Source organism: Octopus sinensis, linkage group LG2, assembly GCF_006345805.1.
Source record: "Octopus sinensis linkage group LG2, ASM634580v1, whole genome shotgun sequence".
NCBI lineage: Eukaryota > Metazoa > Mollusca > Cephalopoda > Octopoda > Octopodidae > Octopus > Octopus sinensis.
In genome coordinates, this window is record NC_042998.1 from 78899729 (window position 1) to 78927228 (window position 27500).

The 27500-nt window shown below is 36.1% G+C and overlaps 1 protein-coding gene across 4 annotated transcripts in view; it reads left to right on the forward strand.

The window, feature by feature from the left end:
- LOC115232418 (vitamin D3 receptor) overlaps nt 1–27500 on the forward strand; it is an 822423-nt gene that overhangs the window by 663775 nt on the left and 131148 nt on the right. For all 4 annotated transcript variants that reach the window (XM_036514413.1, XM_029802282.2, XM_029802281.2 and 1 more), the window contains one exon: nt 9713–9762. The gene's annotated coding sequence lies outside the window, so the exon portion shown is untranslated. The remainder of the gene's footprint in view (nt 1–9712; nt 9763–27500) is intronic.

Sequence of the window (27500 nt, forward strand, 5' to 3'; positions counted from 1 at the left end):
TATTGCTGCTTCTGTGAGTTGTAGCTTGTAGCATGTGAGTGAATCTGCCAGTCAGCTGATTGACCTTCCCGTGAATGTAGTCAAATAAAAATATGTGAGCAATATTCCAATGTGAGTCTTACTTATTCATTGCAGGTAGTTTGCAACTCTTCAGGTTAAAGTTTCAACAATATTACATTTGTGAGTTTGCCATTTTTACGCAGTAAATCATAAGAACATGAGAAATTGTTTCCTTGAAGCAATTGTGACTTGGTGCTATTGGAGGCTTAACTGTTTCCATTAAAGGATGTTATTCTTTAGCCACATTTCAGTTATGTACATCAAATAGTGGTTAGGGCAGCGGACTCGCAGTCATAGGATCGCGGTTTCGATTCCTAGACCGGGCGTTGTGAGTGTTTATTGAGCGAAAACACCTAAGAAGCTCCACGAGGCTCCGGCAGGGGATGGTGGTGATCCCTGCTGTACTCTTTCACCACAACTTTCTCTCACTCTTACTTCCTGTTTCTGTTGTACCTGTATTTCAAAGGGCCGGCCTTGTCACTCTCTGTGTCACGCTGAATATCCCCGAGAACTACGTTAAGGGTACACGTGTCTGTGGAGTGCTCAGCCACTTACACGTTAATTTTACGGAGCAGGCTGTTCCGTTGATTCGGATCAACCGGAACCCTCGTCGTCGTAACCAACGGAGTGCTTCCACCATGTACATCAAGTGACTGGGTATGTTTCATGATTCCTTCATCACAGATATATGGCTCTTCAAACATGACCACTCTTTTTTACCCCATAAGTTTTTTACTATTGTCCCAGTTGTAACTTGGTTTACAGAAATAGATTCTTTTTGCCAAGATTTTTCAAACTTTTTCTAGAAATAACATAGATTTTGGCTTTAAAATGAATTTTAGCCTTACTCTTCATAATCAACAACTTTTTGTCTTGTAACCTTTTCTTCTCCTCCAGTTTCTTAAGGTTTACAGAATTATATTTCTTTGATTAAGGTGTTTTATTAAAGTGCAATTTCAACAAATATAATAAAGAAATAATGAAACTATATTACTCAGAAGTTGTATTTATGCATTACTCTCCCTTTTTTTTTTTTTGACAAATTTTGTAATTTTTCTCTTTACCCAACCAATTTTCTACTATATCTCAAAATGTAGTGGTGTATTGGTTGTTTTCAGTGACTTTAACTTCCTTTAATGTGGTCAAGTATTGGATTGGCCAGAGAGCATAGAAGTGAACTCAAAAAAGTAAATGTTAACCTTGAGAATATTATTCACACATTGCCATAGATCAATCACAGGTAGTTTAACCCTTTAGCCTTCAGATTTCTCTGTCAAATGTAAAGCTTATTTATTCATATTGATCTGAATTAGTCATGTATTACTTTGTAGCTTTGAGATTTCAATGACATAGTTGTTTATTTTTAGAATAATATTGTAGGGTAAGTGCAAGAGGCCAAATCTGGCCAGACTGAAGATAAAACGGGTTGATTATTTTGGCTGGATATGGCTGGTTTAAATGCTAAGGGGTTAAGGTGTAGGTTTGTGTAGTAATGTTTTCTGGTCCTAACTGTTTTAAGTGTACAGTTTCTGACGTTTTGAGTTTCTGTCTTTGATTTTTCAGTAACAGGTTTAGGAAAACTGTTTCAGAAGTTTAATAGATTGCTGTTAAAGTGTGGATGCATTACTTGATATTGTTACTATGATATATTGTAGCCATTTGTTATAGTTACTGATACTGCTAATTACAATGTTTAACCCTTTCATTACCAACCTGGCTGAAACCGGCTCTGGTTCTGAATACAAATGTCTTGTTTTCATAAGTTTTCAGTTAAAATCTTCCACAATTTATGTTCCTAACACTAGCTTAATGATAACCAAGTTATTTTACTAAATTCTTTGTTATATTTAAAGTAATTGAAAGAAATACAAAGCATCTCAAAATAAATACAGTAATGAAAGAGTTAACTGCTTCTTTGATGGTTTATGTTGAATATAAAAGTTTTTCAGGATTCTGTTTGTTATTTGCTTTTATTTCCTTTCCTACTTCTTTGTTTAGTCATTTGATAATTCTGTTATATATAATGCTGAAGTTTGAGTTAGATTCTTCATTTTTATTTCACTTTTATGAAATGTGGGTTAAATATATTTTGTTCCTCTGTAGAATATGTTTACTGGAAATACAGTTATTTCGTTGAATATACATTCTGCAGCATATACATTCATTACTGTCATAGTACAGAATTCTGTGAACTCATATAAAAGTGATTCCACTTTGGCGTTTTTGAAGTTTTTGAGAAGGTAATGTTTAACCCATTGATAGGTGAATATGGTCAACCGAGACTTTGAAGATTGTTTTACCATATAGTTATAATAGCTAGTTATGTGGAACATTTTATCTCTAGAGAGGAATTATTATGGTTTGCTTGATGAGGTACTTTGGTGTAAGTTACTTAGCGTGTACAAGTGAGCACAATTGTCTCTCATTTTGTCTTCTCTACTTTTCTTTTACCAATGTGTGCTGTGTGAACTCAAGTCTCTTCCAATGATAGTGTTTGTGTATTAAGGTGATGTAACTGGAGTATATAGTCTAGTTGAATAGATTGTGAAGTTATTAATCTGTCTCGCATTGTTGGATTTTATTTTGAATGCTCTCATTTCTAGTCTTCCACACCTTATTAGTATTTTAAATCTCGTATTGGGTATCTTTGTACTGGTTGGATGATTTTATGAATGTCATAAGGCCTCCAGCATGGATTAGTTTGTTCTGCCTTGTTCAAGTGACTTGTTTTAGGTGGGCTGCATATTTTCATGTATTCATGTATTTTTGCAATGTGAATATTGTGTGATGATGATGTTTTTTTTTTTTTCCAGAAAGATATTTATAGGCCATTAGTTTATATCTCAGTATGTTAGATTTGTTGGGTTACGATTGTGTAGTGCGTATCAATTATCATAGTTGTTACTTTCTATTTTGCATAAGATATGTGTGGGTTTGACTGATGGCCATTTTCATTGCTCTTGTAGTGCCGTGGGAGACAAGATCCTTGTTGAAGCTGAAAATTTATAGGAAGATAATGAATTTTCTGTGTTGCATTTTTATGTGATGTGAGTTATGTTTAAATGTTATGTTTGTATTGTCTGTTTGTATGTATATAAATTTTGTATGTGGATATTTCTGACACTCAGTGTTGATCTTTTTTGCCTTTCTGTATTGGTTTATATTTTTCTTTATTCCAGCTACACAATTTTATCTTGTTTTCTGGTATATTGTATTTTGGAATACATTATTTAATGTGCTCCTAGTTTTGGGGGGTTTTCTTGTTTATGTTTGTTTGTTAGATGGTAGGATGTTTTTTGAGGGAAATGCATTTGTGCCATCATTGAACCTAACTCTTAAGTCCCCTTTGATAAAATTTATTTGTGCACTGTTGTATCCACTTCTTCACAGCCACTTTCACTTTGTATCATCAATTTGTTGTCTGTTATTGGGCTGAACGGGTTTGGGGGTCTAGATCGGATACCTTTTGCCCAATTTCAATCAAATTTTCAACATGGTAAAGTGGAAGCGGATTTGTAATTTAAATGCAGAAATGGGAGATAGATAGATAGATAGAGAAAGATAAAGAGTAGGAGAAAGCGAGAGAGAGAGAGAGAAAGGAAGAGTAAGAGAGTGAGAAAATGAGAAAGGAGAGCGAAACAAAGAGGGAGAATGTGGCGATAAGAAACAGAAAGTAACAACCACACACTCACCCGCGAGTAGAGCGGGTCACCTTAAGCTAGTATGTATATATATATATACACACATATACATATATATACATATATACACACATATACATATATATACATATATATATATACACCGATCTATCATTTGCCATGATAGATCACTAGCCACTACACATTCTTTATTTTCTCTCCTTGTTTCTTTCTGTGGAAGAGCGTAGGCTCGAAACATTAAAGACTTTTTCACTTCCCGAGCGTTATACTAATACGTCTGTTTGTTGTCTACACCACCTGTCTTCGTCTTTTGATTTTTTGTGAATTCTCCCTAAATATATATATATATATATATTCCCTTCCTTGGACCTTTCCTTTTTCTATGTTTCTGACAAAGAGCTCCGCTTGAAATGTTAAATCCTCCTTCTTACTTTCCTCTCCTGAGCGTCCAATAACACTATTTGTTCCACATCCTAGCGTTGTTGTGTTTTCTCTTTGTGTTTTCATGTTTGGATTAACTATATCCTCATACTACATTTCATCACAAATCTAGAAATTCTTTTCCATCGGTACCCTGCCAAATTGCCAATTGTATTGTTGTTTTTTTCCGATCTACAGTTTCTACAACTTCTCTTTCTTTCTCTTTTATTTCTATTCTTTCTGACATTTTTCTTTTTTCCTCTTTCTGGCTTTCTTGATTTATTAGCATTTTTCATCCATATCTTTTATGCTTGGAATAACATACATTCTAGGAAAGTAAAGCTTTAAATGCCATATTTTGTAATTTGTTTGTCATTAAATTCTGCAAAGTAGAATAGAATCATGTTCTTCATGTTATTGCAACAATGTTGAAATTTCTAATGTAACATCGATATAGGGACACTGCCATTTAAAAAAAAGTATTATTACTACTTAAATGTTTCTTTATATATGTAGATATATATAGATGTGGTTGAGTGGTAAGAAGCTTGCTTCCCAAGGCGGCCAGCTTGCAGAAACATTAGCGTGCCGGGCGAAATGCTTAGCAGTATTTCATCTGTCTTTACGTTCTGAGTTCAAATTCCACCGAGGTCGACTTAACCTTTCGTCCTTTCGGAGTCGATAAATTAAGCACCAGTTATGCACTGGGGTCGATGTAATTGACTCGATCCCTTTGTCTGTCCTTGTTTGTCCCCTCTGTGTTTAGCCCCTTGTGGGCAATATGGAAATAAGAAGCTTGCTTCCCAACCACATGGTTCTGGATTCAGTCGCACTACGTGGCACCTTGTGCAAATGTCTTCTACTATAGCTTTGGGCTGACCAAACCCTTATGAGTAGATTTGGTAGATGGAAACTGGAAGAAGCCCATCATATATGTGTGTGTGTATGTATATATATGTATATATTTGTGTGTGTGTGTGTGTGTATTATATATATATATTTAAATGCATACACACACACATACATACTATGGCATATGAGCAGTGACAACATCATGTTGAGAGAACTCTAGTTTTGACTGTCCTGTCCTCTTGAAAGAAAGAAATGAAGGTTTGATGCAGAAACAGAGGCACCGGGGTGGGGGTGATAGTATGGAAGAGGGAGGAAAAATGAGCTAGACAGTATTAGAGAGAAGAGAGATAGAGAAAGTAACAGCAGTGTTTAACAGGAGAGGGACAGTAAAGGTAGAAGGGAATTAGGAGAAAGAAAGGGTAGGTACATGTTTGCTAGGAAGAAAGATCATGAGGGATATTCAGAAATGGTCATTGGTACAAAAGTGTACTAGATGTCAATAATGAGTGACCTTCCACAGTTTCTGCCATCCAATTCACAAGGGATGGGTCAATTCAAGACTATAGTAGATGGCAGCTACTGAAGGTACTGCACTTTGCATTCCACCCATAACCATTTCATTGCTAGTATAATATATATATTTTTTTCTCTTCTTCTTTTTTCTGTGTCCCTTTCTGTAGTAGAGCGTAAGCTCAAAAACGTAAAAGACATTTTTCTATTCTTGAGCGTTATACTAATACATCTGTTTGTTTTGTACACCACCTCTCTTCGTCTTTTGTTATTTTCGTAAACTCTCCATATATATATATATATATATATATATATATATATATATATATATATATGGAAGCACTCCGTCGGTTACGACGACGAGGGTTCCGGTTGATCCGAATCAACGGAACAGCCTGCTCGTGAAATTAACGTGCAAGTGGCTGAGCACTCCACAGACACATGCACCCTTAACGTAGTTCTCTGGGATATTCAGCGTGACACAGAGAGTGACAAGGCCAGCCCTTTGAAATACAGGTACAACAGAAACAGGAAGTAAGAGTGAGAGAAAGTTGTGGTGAAAGAGTACAGCAGGGATCACCACCATCCCCTGCCGGAGCCTCGTAGAGCTTTAGGTGTTTTTGCTCAATAAACACTCACAACGCCCGGTCTGGGAATCGAAACCGCGATCCTATGACCGCGAGTCCACTGCCCTAACCACTGGGCCATTGCGCCTCCACTATATATATATATATATATATATATATATATATATATATATATTCATATTCTTATGAAACACATAGACTGTATAGAAGTGCTCAAGTTGAACCTGAGACATTAGACAGGTATAATAAATGAATGAAAAGCATTCAAGTTTGGCAAACTACAATGAACACATGTGTACGGATTTAATTACGATAAAAATTGCCTAAAGTAAAACATATTACAAATATAAAAAATAGAAAATTATATGAATATTAAAAATACATGTGGACATATAAAAATATGAATACGAATGCAATAAGCATAGTAATAGCATAATGAATTAAAGGAATTTAGATAAAAACGGTTTTAAAAAAGAATTGAAAATATAGTGAAGAGATAATAATAGGCATCAAATAAGGTTTCGGGTTACATATTATAAGAAAATATTCCAACAGCTTTTTCTGGGGTTCATTCGTCTGGGTAAAAAAAATGAATCTATGAATCTTAAAATTCATTTACAGAGAATGCCTCCTTCATCAGGGGAAAAGTGATATTCACAGTAGATATGCATTCAGTGCATGTGTGTGTGTAAATAAAGGGAGAGAGAGAAATGTGGATATCGTACAACATAATAAGACGTACAGAATACAGTGCATATTGTAAAGTGTTTGCGTAGGTGTTTGGGTGAATTCATAATCATGCAAGTATGTCTGCGTACACAAGTGAGGAAATGTTCACTTCTAACTCTGTGTGTGTGTGTGTGTGTGTGTGTGTGCATGCTCATGTTTATACATACACATGCACACATGCATGCAAAAGGAATTGAACGCGTGTGTTTGCGAGAAAAATATTTTCATATTACTTGAGAGAATTTACAAACTGCTTGAAATGTATCTGTTATTTTTATGCATATTTATTTGTTAATTTACCCTAAATGTCCTATCATATACTAACTCAGTAAATACCATTCATTGAAAAACGTGTTTGTATGTGGACAGTTTATATAAGCTAAGAAACATTTTCATTAAAAGACTGTCTACTTGTTGGTATATTATCTTATTTTGGCAGTCCTATATCTCATGTAGATAGGATTTCACCTGAAATTTGAGTACTTGTCGGGGTTTGTGTTGAAAGAGTAGTAATAAAATCTAAGTAGGTATCAGTGAGTTTTGTTGCAGTAAAACATGCTAAAATCTTGCATATTAACATCTACTAATTCTCTTAGATTTTATAATTTAGACAGCAATCTCTGTTTGGATGTAGTATCACACTTTGCATATGCCTAGCTTTTTTTTTCTTTTCTTTTTTTTTTTTCCTAAATTAAATACTTTTATTATTTCACCCTGATCACTTCTGACTGAGCAGATCTATGATTATTAAAAGTTTTCAAGCCATGAACATTCCGTCTTTTTAAAAGCATCTAAAACAACATTATATCATGTCCTTTCCTTATTTAAAACAGTAAGATTTAATTTGAGGGACATTTGGTTGCCATATCTAGCAAGTCAAGTGACCATTTAAAGGTTCCATCTTTGACTGAAAATAAGAATGAATCAGCTAGTAAAGATACTTCATGGGGATCCTCACTCAAAACATCATTGTGTAATTTTTCTGACATTTGTATGTTTAAATATGCACACATGCATGTATATTAAGTCCATTCTGCTTAATTATATATCTTTGGTGATTGAATTTCTGATGCAATTACCTAAAGTAGACAATTACCTGAACTTGCTTAATAGGTAAGAAATAAAAATATTTTAATATATTGAGGATAGTAAGGTAATATGGTTATGTCACATATCGTTGGATTATATAATAAATCAAGAATAAAATAAAATATTTATTATGCTCACTGCATGCCTTGTGCACTGTGAATTTATTTTCCACTCAGTCCATGGTAGTTTTATTGTGAAGTTTTATGAGTTTAAATAAGCTTTTAGATCATCTGTCAAAGAGGAGCCTATTAGAAAGCTGTCTCTTTACATGAGAGAGCGGAAAAATATTTTCAGATGGTGTATTCTGTTGATATATATTAGTGTGACAAGATTTCTCAGTCCCCTGTGATACTCTTCAATTACAGTAAAACAGATTCATGTCTTGACAATAAATGTCACGTTATTTCACTCATTATTCCATGTGACAACAACTATGTTCATATAATTTGCTTACATGCCATCTAATCCAAGCCATCTTTTTCATTGATATGTATTGACATAATAATTGTTTGACTTATCAACCATGAGGTTTTTCAATTCTGTTTTATATTCTTCAATTACCTGAGCTTAGTGATTCATACATTCTGATAACGGTTTTCATACTTTAAATTACTAGTTGATAACAACGAAGGTTAAATAAGTTAAAAAAAAAAAAAAATTGAGTCTATCACAGGCTTTATCATCATTTTACACCTATTCTTCTACTTTGGCATGGGCTACATGAAACTTATTGCGGTAGTTTTTCTATAATTGGATACTTCTCAGGTCACTAACCCCTATTAGTTTTTCAAAAGGGTTGTTTTTCATTCCATTGCTGTGCACTTGTTCATTGGACTGCAAGATTTGTTTATTGGAGAATTTGAACAATGTTGCAGTTTCATTTCAAACGGTGTTAATTAGTACATGCACTGACTCTCACACACATACACAGACAAATACTTGCAGTCATAGCAGATACCAGTGTCATGCAAATGGCACCTATGCTGGTGGCACATAAAAGAACCCATTACACTCTGAGAGTGGTTGGCATTAGGAAGGGCATCCAGCCATAGAAAAACATGCTGAATCAGACTGGTGCCTGGTGCAGCCTTCCAGCGTGCCAGCTCAGTCAAACCATCCAGCCGTGCCAGCGTGGACAGCGAATGTTAAATGATGATAATGATGATGTTTTTGAGAGTTGTTTACAATTGTGGCTTGGTTATTATTTTCTGTTTCAAAGTCAGTGGGAAATTTGACGACACTGCTGCCACCTATGACAACTGTGCGTATGAGTTGTGTTCATGCAAATAAAACTGATGTACTGAATGTTGAATACAATGCATAATTTGTCTTAAGTTCCCACTGACTTTGAAACAGAAAACAAAATAAATTATTCATTGTGTTCAACACTCACTCTTTAATTTACTTGCATGTACGCAACACACATGCACTTAGAATTTTATCACCATCATTTAACATTCGTTTCTTATGTTGGCTCGGCTTGAACAATTTGACAGGATTCAGTGAACCACAAATCCATGCTGATCTCCAGTGTCAGTAAAAGCACTCGATACACTTCAGTGAAGTGTGGTTGGCATAAGGAAGGACATCCAGCAGTAGGAATCATGCCAAAGCAGACACTGTAGGTGAACACAGCTCTCTAGCTTGTCAGTTCATGTCGAACTCACCAACCCCTACCAGAATGGGAAAAGGACATTAAATGATGGCGGTGGCATTGTTGTTGTTGGTGGTGGTGGTAGTGGTGGTGTATGTATGTGTGTGTGTGTGTGTATACAAACTTAATCCTATATTTATTCATTGCAGGATTTGGAGGAATTTTCAAACACATGAATAAAAGAGTTTGTACACCAAAGGTCAGTAAATGTTATTTTTTTCTCTCATGTTACGTCTTCATACCTTTCTACAGTTTTCTTAAACTCATATTATTCTACTTTTTTTTTAGCACTTTATACCACACACACATACTCACCCTTGCACACATGCATATACACACTCCCCCTCACCCACACACATAGCCTGACACATACATACACTTACCTTCACATATACACTTACACTCACGCATATACACACTCACACTCACGCATATACACACTCACCCTCACATACACACTCACGCACACACACAACACAAGCACACACTCACCATCACATATACATTCACACATACACACACATGCTGTTAAAGACACATGGGCACCGGGAAGGGGAACTCTGCCTCAAAAAGTTCTATCCAATTCAGGCCAGCAAAGAAAAAGAAACATAAGGAATAGTGATGATGATGATGGTGCTGGTGTGTGTAGACATATATTTATACAAACACACACATGTACATATATATATATATATCCATCTATCCTTTAACTCTTTAGCATTCAGATTACACTGTCAAATGTAATGCTTATATAGTCATGTCATCTTGAATTAATCATGCATTATGTTGTAGTTTCAATGACATGATAATGTGATTGTTTATTTTTAAAATGATAATGTAGGGAAGATGTGAGAGGTAAGATCTGGTCAGTTTGAAATTAAAAAAACAGGTGGAATATTTTGGCTGGATATGGCCAGTTTAAATGCTAATGGGTTAAAATGGTGCCCTAACACAGCTACCCTCTAATAACTAAAGCTATTAACTAAATAAAAGGCTATATCAATACATATACACAAGTGTACCTGTTCCATCTATAGTAACAGTAAATATGCTTTTCAAATTTGGATATATTTTAAAATGGTGTTGAGAATAGTTAAGATATAGGAAATTATGTATATTTTTGAATAGAGATATTTACGTATTGTAATGTATTTAGCATTAGATGAATTGTGACTTTTATAGTGTTTGTAATTGTTTATATTGAATTCTCCCTCCATGCTTTCCAGATATGACCTAAAACAGACACGCATACACTGGCTCAGTCTTCACAGGTCATACACCAGCTGGTGCTGCTATACAGTATCTTCCACCATGTGGAACAACAACAAACAAAATTAGCTGTTTTTTTTTTGCTCTACTGCTAATTTCTTCATATGATTTGAATTGAGCAGCAGAGGCCCCACCTAATATTTTTCTTTATAAATCAATTTTATTTCTCTTCTAATCCTTGACATCTGAGAAATGTCGTCATTTGCGACTAAGAAACTTTGATTAATGTGGAATGAATCAAATTGTTAATGTGTGTGTGTGTGCATGCGTGCATTTGTGTCTCTGTGTCTTTGTCATAGGTAAGTAGTAAGACAGAGAGACTAGGAGACAAACATGGTTTAAGCAATATCACTTATACAAACATCATCTTAACACACTCACTCTCTCTCTTTCACTCTCTCTCTCTCTCTCTCTACACACACACACACACACACTGAAACATCTACATGTATGCATGTGTGTTTGTGTGTATGTAGGTATATATATCATTTTCATCATCATCATCCTTTAACATTCATCTTCCATGCTAGCATGGGTTGGACAAGATCTGATGAGTCCTTTCTGGCAGTCTTTCTACAGTTGGATGTCCTTCCTAACATCAACCATTTTCCAGAGTGTACTGGATCCTTTTTTTTATCCCCCAAGACACTGGAGTTTGTAACATCACTAAGTAACTTACTTTGTTTAAAGAAAAACCCCAAAAGCCCTCTCAAGCAAATTGGTGCATAGTAGACAGGGAAGTAGCTTTATGCCATATGCTGAGAAGCTTAAAGTATGATATAGAGGCAGAAACAAGTGCCTGCCTTAGTGGGGGAGATATCTGGCTACCCCACGTTATACACAAGTGAGAATAGCTGGAAAGTGATAAAGAAGAGAGATAAGGATAGTGGTGATGTAGTGTCAAGACATGCACTCAAAGTACAAGAGTGTGAGTATATGAGAGAATAGTGATAGGAGATCAGAAAGGGTGGATGGATAAGAGTGTGAGAAATGCTTAGAAGTGAATATAGTGAATAATGAACAAGGCTGGAGATGTGTTTGATTGTAAATATTAGTTTGGAGGTTAGGTGAAAAAATAGCAGTGACACGGAACGAAAGAGATGGTAAGTAGCAGATCAGAAATTATGGAGAGCAACAGATTAATAAAATTGTAAGATAGATAAGAAATTGGGAGATGAAGTGCAGGGTGAGAGTTTGAGAGGGAGAGACACACACAGAGATGAATGTAAGATTGAATGTAGTGAGTAGTGCACAAAAATGGATTGGGGGATGTGAATGGGAGACATGTGAATGTTGAGAATGACAGCAGATAGGAGAGTTAGGAATGAGATATGGCAGTTCTATGATGTCGCTCAGAGGAAAGGGAGAGGTCATTGATGAGACAAAAAAGGAGAGGTGGGGTCCCAATGGAAAGTAAAGTAAGACAGGTTGCTATTGAAAACGAGATATGAATTTGAAAAGGAATTGGTTCCAAGGAATCCAAAAGGAATGAAATATGTACAGTTTTGCTCTCATAATTACAGCAGCTGATACACATACAGATACTTATATATGTGCTGCTTGTTTGTTAATAGTTTTAGAGGATTAAGGTACTCTAAGTTTCATATCAGTACCTTAAGATCCTTGAGAAAGAACTTAAGTTTCATATTTGAAGAAGGGTATGTAGCTAAGATTTTTCAAAACACTTACCCACTTTGTCCTCCACTTTACTTTAGTCATATCTCAAATAACCATCTTGTGATATAACCAAAGACAACTTCAAGAATGGAAGTGAAAGTGGCAACAATTAGGAGGATAAGTTGAACCAGATATTTTTTTTCCAATACATGAAACTTGAGTTGTTGCCTTGGTGGTTATAAGTTACTGTATAATATATATATATATATATATAAATGGAGAGAGAAATGGGTGTATAGTCACTATGCTCCTCTTCCATAAACACACTTTTTCTTCTCTATAATTTGTTTTCGCTTTCTTCTAATGTCTATATTGACAAAGACTAACTCTCTGAATGTCAATAATTCTTCCTGTCCTTTACAGCATTATGCATTAAGTTTGTATTCTTGTCTGTTGTTTTAGTTGTTTCCAATTCTCCCTCTTCTGCTTTGTACTTTGTCTTCAGGACACACTCACTCACACACAGACAGACACACACACACACATTGTGCAAGTGTGTTTCAGGAATATTATAAATGTCTACATATTTTTACGTTTCATTGCCATATGCTAATATCTGTAACAAGAGATTTAATGGTGGCAGAGAAAAGAGCATTAATGAATAAAGAAATAAACACAAACCTAATTAAGCATTGAAACAATAATGACAGATAAGAAAAAAAAAATGTAAATTATAGAATGCAATCAAATTGTAACTGGTTCAGTGATGACCCATTTGGTCACTAAATGTCTTTCAAACTTGAGAGAAGTCTGAGAAAGATTTATGTTTGTATTAAAATCTATAAAATATCCCTTTGGGTGGCAGTCTTTCAGGAAATTGGCAGGCAGCAAGAAGCTGGCAGGACTGATGGAGAGAATCAAATTTACCATGAGTGAATGGAGAGAATTCCTATAGGTCAGATTTCTGCTGTGATGATAGTTTATGTTCTAAATGTAATGCTGCTTTATTAGGTTCCATCTCACTCTCTTCTCTTTATCACTACAACTTTTCTTTTTCACTCGTTTCAAAGTGAGCGTCATTCTATCACGCTATATATCTATCTATCTATCTGCCTGTGCAAATCTATTACAATGCTTTCTATTCTATCTAATTATCAACTTGCATACTAATGTATGTTTCTATCAATTCCATCTCTGTCTGTCAGTCTGTCTGTCTGTCTGTCTGTCTGTATGTATGTATGTATGTATGTATGTATGTATGTATGTATGTATGTAAAATTAGAGAGTGTGTGTGTTAGACAGATATTTACATCTTTCTCTATGTGTGTGTGTGTCTATATATATGTACATACATATATATGTATTATATATATATATATATATATAATGAGAAAGAGAGAGTGTGTATGTGTTAGATAGATATTTACATCTTTATCTGTATGTGTGTGTGTCTGTATATATATACACACATATATATATATATATATATATATATATATATATATATAGAGAGAGAGAGAGAGAGAGTGGGAGAGAGAGAGTCACATATATATATATACACACAGTATGTGTGTGTGTGTATATATATAGATATGCATGTATGAAACAGGCTAAGTCTATTGTGTGTACCATTGGTCACTTATCTTCTGCTTTAGCCCTAGGCCAGCCAAAGACTTGTGAGTAGATTTAGAACACAGAAACTAAAAACATTCCATGGTATATATCTTTTTGTGTGTGTGTGTATGTACATGCGAGTGTCTGTACGTGTGTGTTTGTATATATGACTTTGGGTTTGCATTCTCTTGTCTTGATATCATACGTTGGTTAAAGCGAGCATTGCCATCATACCATTATGATGTTCATTTCCAGTCTTGTGTAGAAAATGTATCTAGCCAAGGAGAAATATTACTTAGCATGGAAACAGTTAAGCATTGGCAACAAGAATGGCATCTCGCTGAGGAAAACCTACCTCAATGAATTTCATATGAATCATGCAAAAATGAATGTAAATACAATGATGACAACAAAATTATATCTATTTTTCTCTCTCTCTCTCTCTCTCACTCTCATATATATATATCCTTCGTCTTTTGTTTATTTTCATAAAGCTTCCCGTTATATATATATATATACACACACATGTGAGATTATCTGTAAATATATATATATCATCATCATCATCTTTTAATGTCTGCCTTCCATGTTGGCATTGGTTGAATGGTTCGACAGGATCCTGTGGGCTTCCACCAGCCATTTCTATACTTCTAACTTTCACAGTGACCACCAGTTTAGGGAGATAGGTACCCTATAAATGGCTTTCTTCAGGTTGATGACAGCAAAGTACAGCAATTTACTTTTGGCTAAATACTTCCTCACTTGTCTTACTTCCTAGTTAGACAACTGCAAGAATAGTATTTCTCCCTACTACAATCTAAAAATGCATCTCATCTGGTCTGACTCTCTTCCTAACTAGTTGATCTCTAATTCTGTAACATCCATTATTTGGTCCAGCAATTTAATACCTCTATAATTATTCCTCTCTAAGGCATCTTTTTTACTCCTCGAACAGTTGACTATAATGCTGCTACATGAGTCACAAGGTATACCTTCCTACACGACTGGATTAACTAAGCAATCTCATTCCCTTAGATATTCTATCATGTAGCAGTAATTCTTATCTTTATATCCTTAATTGCTTTATCACTGCTGTCAACTAGAATGGCTCGTTCCTCTGTAAAGTTCTCATTTGAAAGGCTTTCTTTTTCTCATGTAATCTCCATATTCAGTAACCTCTCACTTTAGTTCTCTCCATGTCTCTTTCTTTTTAGGGTCACTATATGCAAGTTTACCATTATTCATCCATATTATTCTCCCAGAATGTCTCAACTTTAGTCCTCGCCATCACTCTAAATGCTGAGTGTTATCACTAATGACCCCCCCCCCCTACATCCTAAAGACTAGCTCTTCTCTTTAGGGCCAGGAAATATTTCAGCTGCCAGTAGATGCTTGCATTCTGCTAGGCTTGAGTAATGTCCCCAATAGAATACTTCTCCCACATTTGGAACAGTGCTGCAGCTATGCATACAAACATCCTGTACTGCATCTAGAGAAAGGCTACTCAAGTGATTGGCATTTAGTTAGCAATGGGCTCCAGAATTTAGTTCACAGGTATTCTGTCTCCTTTTACTGCCTTTTTTACTGTTACTCTAATGGCCATTGTTCTTCAGAGCTGGCACATCTTATACTTTCACTGCTTTAGAACCTCCTTAAGGTTGACAAGGGGTGGAAGGACATAGTCACCTCTTCTTTCACCAGATTCAGCAAGCAAAAAAAGTAAATATATAAACAATACAATTCAAAATAATAAGAATAATTTCTTATGCATACACTCACACACACACATATATACATGCTTAATAATGTACCACATAGTATTTTTGATAAAACAAGTGTGAAGTAAGATGCACTCTTCCTTTTAAAAAATCAAAAATCACAATCAGAATCTCAATCAAATCAAAATCAAAAATGGAATTTGTAGTTGTGGCCGATGCCAGTGCCACCTGACTGGCTCCCATGCTGGTGGCATGCAATAGGCACCATTCATGCGTGGGTTGTTGCTAGTGCCACCTGACTGGCTCCCCATGACAGTGGCACATAAAAACCACCATCTGAACATGGTTGATGCCAGTGCTGCCTGACTGGCTCCCATGCCGGTGGCACATAAAAAGGAAACCCACTACACTCTCGGGAGTGGTTGGCATTAGGAAAGGCATCCAGCTGTAGAAACATTACCAGATCAGATTGGTGTCTGGTGCAGCCTCCTGGCTTGCCAGTCCCCAGTCAAACCATCATGGAAAACGAACGTTAAACGATGATGATAAAGCCTATAATTTTAGCCTCACTATGTGAGGTATTTATCTCTCTTTGGACATAGAAAGTGGAATAATCTGACTAGCTTCTAGTTTCCTTAGACCTTTATCAATACTCATCTTCAGCCTTCAGAGAGATTAATAGCTTTTAGCTATTTATAGTGTGTACAAACTTAGACATAGCCAAAGTGGTCTAATCTGTATAATATTGCATTATTAAAATGGTTTATTAATAATGCACTCTTAACATCGTTGATTAATAATGCAATACACAGTATTTTTTCAGACAGTTTGAAATATATGTTAAAGCTTTTTTGATAAAAGTGCATCAATTATATACAGTTACTCTTCCCCTGCTGTGCTAAGTAACATTCGTGCTATTAATAAATTTCACATTTTGAATAAACAACCAGTAAATTCGTTGCAGGATGTTTGTGGTTAAAACTTTACTTCGGTTTATCACATTACATTTTTCAGATTTCTTATTAATGAATTGTGGCTACAAATGTGTATATGAGCCAGCATGTATATATTTCCACAATATCAGTGTGTTTTTATGCATGCATACATATATGATTTATATATATATATATATATATATATATATAAGCATATGACAAAATGCTAAAAAAATTTTCAGAAGCCAAATTTTATTCAGGTCAAGGCTAGCTGTTCTGCAGCATGTATTGCAAATCTGCAGTATGGTGTCGGGGTATCATCATGGGGTGGTGCTGGAGGGGTTGAGCAGTATGTTTGTAGTATTGGGGTGGTTGGTGAGTACAATGAGAAATTTTTTCAGGCAAAAGCAACAGCCATGTCATATGCATCAATGTGATAGACGAAACATGGGCTGTTGTGAGTTGAGGGTGGCGAGACAGAGGGAGAGAGAGAGAGAGAGAGAGTGGGAAAAGAAAGAGAAAGCATTGATGGAATGAAGTAGTTGAGTTACATGCATAAATTTTTGTGTGTGTGTGTGTGTGTGTGTGCATTTATTTGGGAATGCTAAGATGGATGTGTGGGAAAGTTAGACGAACATTACACACTAAAATTAGTCACATATGCAGTTAGATGTACATGCAATTAGCATTTGGTTTTCAGCAACACGTTTGGGGGTGGGGAGTGGGTGCAAGTGAGTGAGTGGGGTTAATATGTGGCACCCAAATTTTTTTAAACATTACTACTGCTGTTTCTGATATTTACACATAGACACACAAACACACACACACAAACATACACACAGACGCACATTTCTGTATCTGTTTATCTCTAAGAGTGCTTTAATGTTAGCAATGCACTTCTGTTGCAATACTGAATGTTGGCCAGCCTATCAGTCTACATACCTGCCTACCCAACAACCTACCTATCTACCATCACATCCAAATAACAACTCACCTATCTACCTATCCACCTTCCTATACTCACCTATATTACTACAGACTTATCTATCTACCCACCTTTCTACCCTCATAAATTTTCTAAGCAGTCTACTGACCCACCCGTCTACGTACCCAATTTCTACTCACCTACCACCACTCCACCAACCCAGCAGACTCAATGATATGATTTTCAAGAAGAAAATGATGCAAATGCACTGAAATACTCAACATACAGTGTAGCCCAGAAATATCTTCCATCTTCTATGACCACTATTACTCTTCTGTTTTCCTTTACCTCACTCATTATTGTATTCTTTCTCATCAAAATCGTTAGCATCATTGTTTTTATGCTGTCTTCGTTACCATTATTAAGGTCTTTCTTGTTGCTATGTTATTATCTTCATAATCATCTTTTGCGTTGTTGTTATCATCATCAATATTATTGATATTAATGAGAGCATGAGCATCATCATCATCATCATCATTATTGTTGTTATGAATAGCAGTATTTTCATCACCATTGCAATCACTGTCATTGTCATCACCATTATTAGTAACATGATCGCCACCAACATCAGTACCACTTTCCTCATCATCGGCATAAACTCTATCATCACCACTCTATCATCATCATCATCATCATTCATTATCAACACAACTAGCAAAAGCATTACCGCAATGATATTCATCATGAAGAAATAATCATTATAAGCTTCTCCTCATCAGTGTATTCATCATAATCAACATAATCTTTGTTTTTAGTGACCATGGCATTTATTCCCTATTTTTGTGTGTGTGTTTCCATCACTTTTAAATAACTGTTTTGTATTATTAAAATTTAGTTATGAAAACTTACTCTCATACTGTATTTTTCACACACACACACACACACACACACACTCACACACACACTCTCCCTCTCTCTCTCTCTCTCTCTCTCTCTCTCTCTCTATCATTCTCATTTTTCTAATTATCGTTGCCATTCAAAATTTCTCTTCATTTTCCCTCTAGCTCCCTCTTTTTCTTTCTCCTTACTTCAACTTTCTAATATCATTTCTTGCATATACATCTATATGTATCTTTATGGTTATACATGCATTCAAATTTATGCATATATTGTGAGTATGTGCATGCACACAGCCATGCTTGTATATGTTCATGTATATCTATACATATAAATTTGACATGGGCGATTCCTTCTTGTCTTGGGTTTCACGTGGGTGGAATTCACTTGGGTGGAAGTGCATGAAGAATTACACAGATGTGTAGAATGATCCGGTGGTGATGCTGGGCTTTGTATTTTTTCATGGTTACCGAGATAATCTACTATAATAATACTCTTGTGTTACCGAGATAATCTACTATAATAATACTCTTGTGTTTATGAATGAGAAAGGAAGGGGTGATAGATGAATAAGGAAGGAAGGGGTGATGTCATATTATTTTCATAGCTCCCATGGTTGCAGAGATAATCTACTATAATAATATTCTTATGTTTATGAATGAGGAAGGAATGGGTGATGTCATACTTGGTAGTGGGATGATGAAAATTGTATGCCAAACAAAATAAACCAAACAGCATTTCAACTCTAAAATTGTTTTTTAACATAAGCATACCCAAGCAAGTCGAATGCTTACAAGAGCAGGTTTTACTGCCACATCATCCAAACCGACCTGGTGAAACCGAGTTTAGCTGCTGGTACATATATATTTGTGTGTATGTGCATATATATGTTTGTGTATGTTAATATATATGTGTGTGTACACCTACAACACACCATCCGTACGTAGCCGATGCCAGTGCCGCCTTGACTGGCTTCCGTGCCGGTGGCACGTAAAAAGCACCAACCGATCATGGCCATTGCCAGCCTCCCCTGGCACGTAAAAAGCACCCACTACACTCACGGAGTGGTTAGCGTTAGGAAGGGCATCCAGCTGTAGAAACACTGCCAGATCAGACTGGAGCCTGGTGCAGCCTCTTGGCTTCCCAGGCCCCGGTTGAACCGTCCAACCCATGCTAGCATGGAAAACTGACATTAAATGATGATGATGATGATGAAATATGTATACACATAAGTGAATGTACACACACATACATATAAAAGCCATATGTACAGATTTAGATGACAGAAACTGAAAGATCATCCTCTTTGTATAGGAGTGTGCAGGTGTGTCTGCATATTTGTTTACATCTGTGATCACTAAGCGATGCACCTCCACTAGTGGTACTCATTTCTATGGCTGAGTGGACTAGAGCAACATGAAATGAAGTGCTCTGCTCAAGAACACAACACATTGCCTGGTCCAGGAATCAAGACTACAATCTTACGATCATGAGTCCAATATTCTAACCACTAAGCCATGCATCTCCAAAGTATTATTGACTCATTCATAAATGGAATCTCCCTTGCCCATATACAAACTAGCCTCTTAGGATATAAAACTCTAGCTTTGACTTCAATCATATATCATGTCTATACACTGGAAATGTCTATGAAATATTTTCAAGCTTATAGTTCTGCTTTTGAAGTAGAAAATTTGCTTCCCTCAAGATGACTTAAGAATTTTTGAATTCTGAAATTAATCAGATTTCTAAAAGGACAGCTTCTAGCACATCTGTTCCTTGATGAAATTTTCCATGACATTTTTGCAACTCATATCTAGCCCTGGTATACTGCTTGTTTCCAGTGTAAGAAAAATTAATATCTTTTCAAATGTGAGCATTTGTTTCTACTTCATCTTCAACTGACCCGTATTCTTTATACATTCTAATACTCTGACAGTAACTAAGCTGTTTATGGAACTTCCCTCACATGGCTCATTCATATGAGTAGTTTCAAAATGTTTAATCTCCTAATCTGTTGCATATAACCTTTGGTTGCCAAATAAAGACTAAAAGCATATGATATTGAGACCATCAGTTAATTTGACTATGCCAATCAATAAACATTGAGAAGAATTAAAGGTAAAAAAATTGCCTGTATTGTCAAATAGATTGCTTCATACCACTTGTCTGCTATGCAGGCATTATTCTTAGTATTCCTTTTCTAAATAAATCTGTCACAGTAGAATTCGGTGCCCTCCCTCTACTAGACTTGGCAGTTTATCCTCTGGTCTCACTAAAAATTGATCCATCAGAATCTACTCCAAACTGTCACCAGATTTTAACCCTGTAATTACCCATCTGTGATTACCAAATTTTCTTGACCATAAATGGAACAGCAGCTTATAGCTATTTATAGCATGCATAACTTGAGCTTTTGGCTTTGTGTCTTATAGAAATCATTATGATTTAAACTGGAAGAGCAAGGGATTAGTGAATAACATTTCAGTATTTTGTTACGTAATGTTTCATTTTCATTCTGACTCCAAATCTCGCTGCAATTGACTTCCCATCTCTCCAAGTTAAACCTCCCCTTCAAATATTTGTCTTTGAGCCAATGTGTGAAATCATAATTACATAAGGTGGATTATTGAATATCTTTTATTTATGTATTTATTTACTTTTTGCCATGCGTCTCATTGCTCTTCATTTATATCAGAATTCTTTAGGTAAATTACATAAATTATACCTACAAGATAAGTGTCCTACATATACACACAAATGTGCACACTCACACAAATACACGCATACATAATGTTGTAAGCTATAGAATGTTTAAAAAAAAACTGAAAAAATTCAAATTAGAAGGTTTCTATCTGAAATTCCTCATTCACAGTATTTCTTGTTTATGTGTTTTAATGGAATATTTGCTGTAATTGGGAGAGTGATGAGAAGTGATAGGGATTGGACGCATTAATAGCCATCATTATAGTGATGATTACGGTACTGGTGGCAGCATCCATAAATAGGAAATTATATTCCTTTGTATACATGAAATTCTGAATTTTCACTTCTGAGCAGCAAATGCTGATTTATCAATTTAAAGTTTTGTAATTTCACACAGGCGCATACAAACAAATGTACACATACATGCACACGTATGCACATGCATGCACACACAGAAGCATGCAATGATGCATTTGCATATTGACTTATACATTCAGATTCACATCTAGACATACAGATCTCACAATAGAAAGCACAAAAATAACCCTAAAAATTAAATTAAATTAAAGAAATCAATTCTTAACAGCTGAAAATTATCTCCCTTCTTCTAACAGATTCGTTAACAATTGCTACCAGGTTTTTGTTTCTTTCTGCAATTAAGTGGCAAATTTCAATTCATTAAGAATTTTTTTTTATATGTCATTTAGTACACTACCACCTAACTGAATTATTACACGTGACATGCATGCACAAAATGTTTACTCCAATGTAACATAATATTCCTTTAAGACTGCAAAAGAAATCAAAAAGAAAACGGAATATATATTCACGTATCAAGTAAATTATGATATATTTAATTAATTTATAAATGCAGTGATGGCTAAAATCTATGGATTTATCCCATACTGAACTGTATTACATGCACACACACATATTATGCATATATCATCATCAACATCATCATTTAATTTCAGTTTTTCTTGCTGGCATGGATTGGATGCAGAGCCAGATTAAGGCCCATAGAGGTACTAAACATTTAAAAGGTTTTGGTGCCCTCGAGTATACGTAAATGGTTGAAAATATAAACAAAAATTATTCAAAATGTAAACAATAATAAGCCCATAAAATAAATTCTTATTTTTCAAAATGTAACAAAATTAACTATAAGATGGAAAATAATGTTTATTTTTGTATGTTTCCACTTTATTTATATTTGAAAAATTTTCTCCTTTGTTTTTTCTCTTTTAATAACAAAGTCTTTGATGATATCGTTAGAATTAATTTTATGTAAAACTTCTGCTTCTATACTTAGAAGAGATAAGGCATTATTAATATTATTTTAGCAAGTTTAAAGTGATTTCTTTCATGCGGTGGACCATTTTCATTTTTGCGATGTCCCCATCCCTTGATCCCCTAAGCGCGTGTTTATTTTATTTTATGGTTAATCCAGTGCTGGTTATATGGTTTGACCAGAGCTAGCAAGCTGGGGAGGCTGCACCAGACTCCAGTCTGATTTAACCTGGTTTCTATGGCTGGATGCCCTTCCTAACACCAACTACTTTACAGAGTGTGCTGGGTGCTTTATACGTGCCACCACATGAATGTTTTGACATGGCACTGGCACAAGTGCTTTTTACATGCCCCCCCAACACAGGACTTTTGCAAGCCAATCCTCTTTACCAGGGACAGTGGCTTTAACACTTCTGCAGTGGAGTATGTGTCTTCTTGAGTACATAGGTCTGTCTCTCTCTCTCTATCTATCTATCTATCTTCTCTCTCTCTCTCTCTCTCTCTCTTACACACACACACACGCACACCACACACAAAAAAAAAATACATATAATACATAGTCAGTTGACCTGATAGTTAAAGCATCTGAATCTCCTTCAAATCACCTGCTATAGTATTTAAAAAGTGAACACTGGATAGCATGTCTGAAAAGTGAAGATAGAATGATCGTAGCTAGATGCCCTTGGTCATAGGTCTGTTTGATCAGGGCTGACTTCGCGTAATCATATGATGCATGGTAATCTCATAAATACACATAGAAATGCATTCACACATCCACATTTAGAATTTTCATGTAGTACATTGCCAAGACCACACATTTATGTTCACATGTGTGTGCGCACACACGCATATGCATGTTCTTACAAATACGCACTTTCTCACACACATGTACATATTTATTCAAGTAGATGTAAACATTTACACCTGCTCACATGCATGCACACACATGCTCATAAATGTAAACATATCATCTGACATGATCAGCATCCACGCATTCACAATGCACACAAAATTCACAATTAATGCAATATGCATACATGCCCGTAATCAACACAAAACGTAGTTGCTACACACACACACACGCGCATTTCTCTCTCACTCTCTCAAACACACACATACACACAATATGTCTTTAATGTGCTCTACAAATACATGCATGCACACATAGATAAATACGCTTTTGCACGTTGATGCAAGCACTTTATTATGCACAGCACATTCGCAAATATACTGAAGACACTTCATATATGCACAATTAACAAACATCTTCCATACATTTATTGTCTCTCACTCCTATAAACATATGCACTCATGCATATTGTGCACAAAAGTCAGAAACAAACACACAAGTATGCAGGCATATATATACGCATGCAGATACATATTCACGCAAGTAGAGTGGTATTTACACTAGGATATTCGGTGTTAAAGGCCATAGTAAGTCATAAAGCAGTGTCATACAAATATTTAGTGATCATTTCATCTGCTTCGTCAACACTTTCATCATCATCACCTTCATCGTCATCACCGTTGATATTAGGATCATTGTATTCACCAATACCATCAAAATTACTGTCATAGCTAATGAAGGTGCATGACTCAATGGTTAGAGCATCAGGCTCACAATCCTGAGGTAGTGAGTTCAATTCCTGGACCTGGTTGTGTGTTGTGTTCTTCAGCAAGACACTTTATTTTGCGTTACTCCAGTTCACTCATCTGTAGAAGTGAGTTGTAATATCACTGGTGCCAAGCTGTATTGGCTTTTGCTTTTCCCTTGGATATCATCGGTGGTATGGAGATGGGAAGCTGGTATGCATGGGTAACTAGTGGCTTTCCATAAACGACCTTGCCCAGACTTGTACCTCAGAGGACAACTTTCTAGGTCCAATCCCACAGTCATTCATGACTAAAGGGGTTGGGAGGTCATGATTCAGTTAATGTCACCACCACAAAATTACAACCCCTGGTACTTCATAGTCACCACTCACATAGTATTGTGGTACAAGAGCCAGCTCCTGGAATGCTAAGACTGTAGTATAGATTTATCACTTGTTGAAACTATTTGACTTACTTATACTGTTAATGCTCTTGAAACAGATATTAAGTCAACAGCTTTTGGAAAGGTCATTGGGATTGACAGAAATTGTAGCTTGTTAACCTGAATGCCTTAACTGCATCTCTACATCTAGAATATGTAACAGACATGTACTGGGACCAATTCTATGAACTACACTGGTCCTTTATAAGCCAGCGGTTTTATCCCAATGCAAGAAATCATTATCATCTTGATTATAATTATTATTATCAAGGTAGTGGGTGATTTAAGTACCATTTCAGGTGCTGGGGAGGATTTCATCAGCTGTGATCTCTGTCAAATTGTGTGGCCTTCTGCCAGCATTTCACATTTAATTTAACTTGCTAGCATTATGATTATTAAAAAATATCAGCTGCTACCATTTCCGCCACCAGTACACAGCAAAAGAAAAAAAAACCTATGATCGTTTGACCTATTAGAAATAGCTACCATATATCTCTCAAATCATGCCTTACTACGTTATGAAATGGACATAGGTGCAGGAGTGGCTGTGTGGTAAGTAGCTTGCTTACCAACCACATGGTTCCGGATTCATTCCCACTGTGTGGCTCCTTGGGCAAGTGTCTTCTACTATAGCCTCGGTTCGACCAAAGCCTTGTGAGTGGATTTGGTAGATGGAAACTGAAAGAAGCCCATCGTATATATGTATATATATATATGTATGTGTGTGTGTGTGTATATGTTTATGTGTCTGTGTTTGTGCCCCCAACATCGCTTGACAACCGATGCTGGTGTGTTTACATCCCCGTAACTTAGCGGTTCGGCAAAAGAGACCGATAGAATAAGTACTAGGCATCCAAAGGATAAGTCCTAGGGTCAATTTGCTTGACTAAAGGCGGTGCTCCAGCATGGCCGCAGTCAAATGACTGAAACAAGTAAAAGAGTATATGGGACAATGTAGTTCTGAATACCCTTAAAAGATATCCTCCTGGTTACAGCACATTTGATCGTAGGTTTGCTCAATCGAAATTTACAAACAAAAGTTACAATCTGAAATGTTGCATGTTAATATGCCATTAGCTACATATTAATTGAATGTACTTAACTGGATCATCAGAGTTTACCCATAGATGATTAACACGGTGACATGACTGCCTTTGTTTGAAAATATGTAGCAGAACAACTCTTGATATTGAAGAAATGTAAACTATAATGAGAAAATAAAAACATTGCTAATGTTTATATTTACCTACAAGTTTCATTCCTGATTCAAAAAGACTAGAAATTAAAAAAAAAAGGTGGAACTCTGGTTTTCTTTAAGTATGCACCTGTGTTCTGTTTAAATGTAGATATTTGTTCATCATCATCATCATCATTTAACGTCCGTTTTCCGTGCTAGCACAGGTTGGACGGTTCAACCGGGGTCTGGGAAGCCAGGGGCTGCACCAGGCTCCAGTCTGATCTGGCAGTGTTTCTACAGCTGGATGCCCTTCCTAATGCCAACTGCTCCGCGAGTGTAGTGGGTGCTTTTTATGTGCCACCTGCACAGGTGCCAGGGGAGTCCGGTATCGGCCACAATCGGTTGGTGCTTTTAACGTGCCACCGGCACGGAAGCCAGCCAAGGCGGTGCTGGCATCGGCCATGTTCGGATGGTGCTTTTTATGTGCCACCGGCACAGAAGCCAGTCGAGGCGGTGCTGGCAACGGCCACGTTCGGATGGTGCTTTTTATGTGCCACCGGCACAGGTATCACAACTACTATTTCCATTGATTGTTCACACTTAGATTTCTAAAGAAAGGATTTAATTTAAAAACAGTGTTGTACACGAGAACATAGAGGTACATAGATACTAAATGAGTACTAGCTGAAATACATTTTGCAGCAGAGGAAGAGACAAGAGACATAATATAGAAGAAAACTAAGAGTTACTGCAAGACATGTTGTGAGGCAGAGACCAGATCTATGGCTGGCAAAAGGTCTCAACCTGGTGACATAGAGAATAATATTATAGACAGAGCCATAAAATGCTTGGAAAAGACAACAACATGTAGCGATGACAGAAGCTAAACATCACTGGTACATAGCAAGAAGTGAAGCAGAAAGTAAGAAATTTGTCAATGTTCTATGACATGAGGATCAGAAGTGTGAAGTGTTTGGGATTGCAAAGTCGTATGCCAGTTTAAATCAAAATGGTGTAAGTAAAATGTTTGTTATCATAGCTGCACATGCCTTCACTAATGCCAAGATTAAATGGCATGGAAATATTGCTGCAAGAAACTGTTGAATTAAAAGAATTTATTGGGGAGATGAAACAATCCCAAGGAGACTCAACAAGGCTGTCGGCTATTGAAATCGTGTGAGATATGTTTAAAGTAGCCATTTGGTCATTAAGGATGTGAAGGCAAGGAAAGCAACTCTACTTTCAAGGATAAGCACTAAGATGCTGAAAATATTCAGTGATGTAAGACATACACCAATTACTTGCACAGTCAGCAGGTTGTACTGGAAGAGCTTATTCACAATATGTGGTATAGAAGTAGTATCAGTAATTACTACAAAGGCAAAGGTTGTGCTGTAGAAAGAAGCTTCCATAGAAGCATCAAATTAATGGGACAAGTGATGTAAGTAACAAAGGGTTACAACTAATTAAGAAGAAAATCAGCTTAGATAAAACTTAGTTCAAGTTTGTGTTCTCTTTTCAATGAGATATCTATTGGATTAGTTTTTGGTGTGACCAAGCATTCATTGTGAGAGAAGGCCTCTGTTGAAGTTTCATGCACTGCAGTCTGAATAAGGCTGAGAGAAGTAGGTATAAATGAGTGGTTTGCAAGAAATGTACAAACCATATGGAGAGATATTATCTGCATGTGAGTTAGCAAGGAGTTCAGTAGAGAATCTGGCATGCAAATAGGTGTCTTACCAGAGCTCAAT